Raw genomic sequence first — 4581 nt, forward strand, 5'->3', positions numbered from 1 at the left:
TCTCCTTTAGGATGGGCTGGTTGGATCTCCTTGCAGTCCAGGGGACTCTCAAGAGTCTTCTCCAACACCACAGTTCAAAAGCATAAATTCTTCTGTGCTCTGCTTTCTTTATATCCAACTCTCACATCCATACATGACCACTGGAAAAACCATAGCCTTGACTAGATGGATCTTTGTTGGAAAAGTAATATCTCTGCTTTTTAATATGCTGTCTAGCTTGGTCATAACTTTCCTTCCAAGGAGTAAGCATCTTTTAATTTCATGGCTGCAGTCACCATCTGCAGTGATTTTGGAGCCCAGAAAAATAAAGTCTGCCATGGTTTCCGATGTTTCCCCATCTATTTGCCATGAAGTAGTGGGACTGGATGCCCTGATCTTAGTTGTCTGAATGTTGAGTGTTAAAACAACATTTTCACTCTCCTCGTTCACTTTCATCAAGAGGCTCTTTAGTTCTTCTTCACTTTCTGCCATAAGGGTGGTGTCATACATAATGTCATCAATAGTGTATATAGGTAAACCCTAATTTCCCAATTCCCCCAACTCCCCTTTCAGCCTTGATAGCCATACCTTTGCTCTACATCTGCTTTGCAAATAAGAATCACTGGATCTTTGTCCTGTGATCTCTAGCTGCCTTGCTTTCTACCAACACTACCTGAAATCCTCCTCTTTGTGCCCAGCCTGCGAACTCACTGAAAGCAGGAAGCTGGGCCCATGGCAAGACTCACCTTGTTTGTTTGTCACCTCTCAAGGCTTGCTATCCTTTGCTGCCTGATTTCCAGTGTCTTAGAAATCAGTATTTCATGTGTTTTATCTTTTTCTTCCTTTGGGAGTGGGACAAAGAGGGAGAGTGAGATTTAGGAAGGAGGGTTGATCTGATTTCTGTCACTGCACCTTGGCTAGAAACGGAAGGCATCTCTTTATGTTCTTAGTTTTCCCTAAATAGAGGTGCTAACTTATATTCCAATCTATTTTGCCCACTCAAGGAAAGAGTCTTTTGCTTCATGGTCTTGCCATCACAAGAAATTTTCAATACACCTGTCTGTTACTCTAACAAAGGAATTTGTGCCCTACTGACTCAACTTAGCAGGAGGTACATTGAAAAGACAATGTGTACATTTCCCAGAGATTGCACATATTCAACAGCTAAACTTACAAGCTGATTGGAAAGTATTCTAAAAATTGTAACTGTTTTCAGTAGTGACCAAGTCATTGAGTCCAGACGAGACCAGCCAGAATGACTCCAGAGAGCCTCTTGCAGAGCAGCTTATGGATTACAGGAGTTTAAAAAAAAAAAGCCCACTGGTCCCAGACATTTATCCTCTTCCCTTCATGAGTTGTATTTTGGCTTTGGTTGGATGCACACAATCTAATGAGGGGTCTCCCTCCGGTATGTGGGTGCATTTGCAAGCCTGAGACTGTCTCTGTATGATATCTCGACAGTACATGGCTATCTGCAAAAATTATCTCATTTGAGACACATTGTTGCAAGCTACAGAATCCTGCACCGATAATACATCTTGTGCAAACTTGGATCCTTAGAGTTCCTGGTTCACCTTCCACTGATTCCTCAGTTGAAGTTCATGAGGAAAGAAGAGCTCTTCAGATTTTCCGTACTCAGTTGAGGATGTCTCTAGGTTCTAGGACATTTCTCTCTGCCCTTTTCTCTCCCTCTTGGAGTTTTTGTCCTTCTGTCCCTTATACTCTAGGCCTCTGTGGATCTTACCCACTTCTGTCCTCTTCATCAGTTTTCCAGAACTGTGCATTAGGAATCCTTCAGTCAGCAAGCACTTACTAGGTGCTCACCAGGCACCAGGCCCTTCTCCAGGAAAACTGCTGTATCAGGAGCAAAGTCAAGGTCCCACTCCTTGGTGCATTCACACCAGGAGGCATCAAAAATAGGAATCTCACTCACACACACACAGACAAATAAGAATCACGGCAGGAGAGCAGCCTGTCATGTTCTTCTCAGGTTCACCTGCCTGCCAGCACCTAAGGACCCCGCAGTGACTAAAAAAATAATAACATAGCACATGGGAAAATGGGTGACTTGAGATCTAGAAAGCAGGTAACTAAGAATCAGGATTTTTTTTTTTTTTAATAAAGGAGTACATCAGGTAAGCAACAGGTAACTTAGAGAGTCCATGTGTTGTATTCTTCTTCAAGTGACGTTATGGCTACATTCAGGAACATCTCCTAAATGTACCCACACATTCTCTTAAGCTGTTAAGCTAGAGCCCTTCTATATATAACCTATAAAAATATGGGCATTATTATTTCTACCTTGTTTAGACATTCTCCAGGCAAAGATTATACATTAATTCAACCAATTTAATATCAGTCAAAGAACTTACAGTTAATGATAGATCTTAAAATTGCAATTTGAGCTGAGTCGTGTCTGATAAATGCTGCTTAGAGTCACATATTCGATGATACCTAAAAACACTGACCCCAAATTGAAAAGGGAATAATTAAGTCACTATGATTTCGAGACTCAAAAGACTTAATCCTGATTTACAAGATATTATATGGTATATTTAATTTACTGGGACACATAATTTTAAATTTTATAAATAATAATAAATCTGAAAGTAACCATGAGGTAGTTTTTAGACCAAAATTATTAAAGTAATGTGGTGCATACCAAAAGTCATCTCTGTGAGCATGACAGGACAAACATTTTCTATGTAATTATACATCAATTATTAGAATTTTCAAGAGTGTAAAAGTATTCAAGATTCATCCTTATTATCAACTTGAATGTTATTCTTGTTTGTAGCATGGAGAGCACTAATTTATCTAAAGCTAAACCCTTTTTATATTCCTGAGTTACATTTCAGCAAAACAAAGGGGAAAAAAAAAAGAAAAGAAAAGACCCACATGATTGCTCTTCACTGAGATAGAAAAGGTGGTTCAGAACTCCCCTTGGAGAGAGGCAGAATGACATATGTGTGGGAAAGCACACTGTGCCTCTGTGCTTGAATTCAGACTGGACCTGAGACTGGGTCAAGGCCAGAACACAAGGCTAAGCATTATTGTCATAGGGCAGCCACCCAACCGACAGCGCCCACACAGCAGTTCTGGGAAGCTTTTGAGAATATTCCCCTCCCTTTGCAGCATTTCCCATCTGGCTCTCTCATCCTCCGACCACAGGGAAGGATTCTTCACCTCTGTGTCCTGACAGAACACTTTATGCTCCCTGCAGGGCGCGGAAAGCCAGGCAGGAGCCAAGGGGGCTGCTGTACTGCCTCGATGGGTTTCTAGCAAAGGAGCGTGGAAATCCCAAGGACAGAGGAGCCTGGTGGGCTACAGTCCAAGGGGTCGCAAAGAGTTTTGGACAAGATTGGGCCAGTGAGCACGAGCATCAGGCGGTTCCACCACTCAGACGGATCCAAAGCACATCTGAGTGCCCGCCAAAGCAACCCGCAGGAGGCCAGAGGGCAGAGGGCAGCCGGTGCAGCTGAGGGCGGAGGAAGAAAGCCTAGACCATCCTACAAGCACATGGCATGAGTGGCCTACACTTGAGAAAGACCTGAATAAATCTACATCTAGGCTATCCTTGCAAATATGCTCTCTATAGTGGCATTGGTGGTTCAGTGGTAGAATTCTCGCCTCCCACGCGGGAGACCCGGGTTCGATTTCCGGCCAATGCATTGTGGTTGTGTTTGTTTTGAGCTTCACTGGCCCGTGGACAGAGGAATGCTACAGTCCAAGGGATGGCCAAAAGTCCAAAAGGACTGAGCGACTAACACACATATACCTTCTCTACACCCTAAAGAGAACGGATTCCAGGTTCCTGAAGGGCCAAGAGGACCCTTTCCGGACGGGAAAGCTGTTCCCTGGCCTTCCCACAGAAGTTAGCTTTGAGAGGGACGCCAAAGGAAAGGAACAATCCCGAGATATCGGCAAGTTACTATCAAGTGATGTCATGACTCTTACATAAAGAAAGAATGTGATGTTAACTGGGCACTTAGGTACAGAATATACGATGTTCGTATTCTTGCAAACTTTTGGTATCTTACAAAAGCTTTTGGTATGGAATTTTAATGAATTTTTGGAACTGAAGCCCCACATTCTCCTTGAATGAAAACTCTGTTAAGTAAGACTCTGGGTTTACCACGCCAGGAGAAAAGAGTGGAGGCCAGAGCTGGCCAGCACAGGCTGTTCACGGCATCTCAGCTCCAACAGCCAGCCCGAGGTCCAGGACCCTGAGGCCCGGACTCAGCGGCATTTAGAAACTCTGTGCAGAAATGTTCTGCACTGGACCTTTAAGCAAAATACAGTTCCGATCTGGGCAGCAAGAGAGAGACTTGTGTGAGTGCAGACGCTGGAAGAAAGAAAGCTTTCCCTGACCGGGAATCGAACCCGGGCCGCGGCGGTGAAAGCGCCGAATCCTAGCCACTAGACCACCAGGGAGCTGTAGACAAATGTCTTATTTAGATTCTCCAGGTGAAAGGTGGGTGGAAGACAACCCTTCAGAAAGTCAGAAAGCAGGAAAGGCAATGTCGCAGCGGCCCAGGGCTGTGTGCCGCTGTGCAAGACTCCCAGCCCTGCCCCGCTGCTCATCGCCCTTCACGTCTCCTT

The 4581-nt window shown here is 44.2% G+C and overlaps 2 non-coding genes across 2 annotated transcripts; one reads left to right on the top strand and one right to left on the bottom strand.

Moving 5' to 3' along the window:
* The first annotated feature begins 3579 nt into the window (after positions 1-3579).
* Positions 3580-3650, top strand: TRNAG-CCC. The gene has a single exon. It is a non-coding gene; the product is annotated as a tRNA-Gly (tRNA).
* A 691-nt stretch (positions 3651-4341) lies between these two features.
* On the bottom strand, positions 4342-4413 carry TRNAE-UUC. The gene has a single exon. It is a non-coding gene; the product is annotated as a tRNA-Glu (tRNA).
* Positions 4414-4581: the final 168 nt, after the last annotated feature.

The sequence above is a fragment of the Bison bison genome, unplaced genomic scaffold (assembly GCF_000754665.1).
Source record: "Bison bison bison isolate TAMUID 2011002044 unplaced genomic scaffold, Bison_UMD1.0 scf7180017846241, whole genome shotgun sequence".
Taxonomy (NCBI): Eukaryota; Metazoa; Chordata; class Mammalia; order Artiodactyla; family Bovidae; genus Bison; species Bison bison.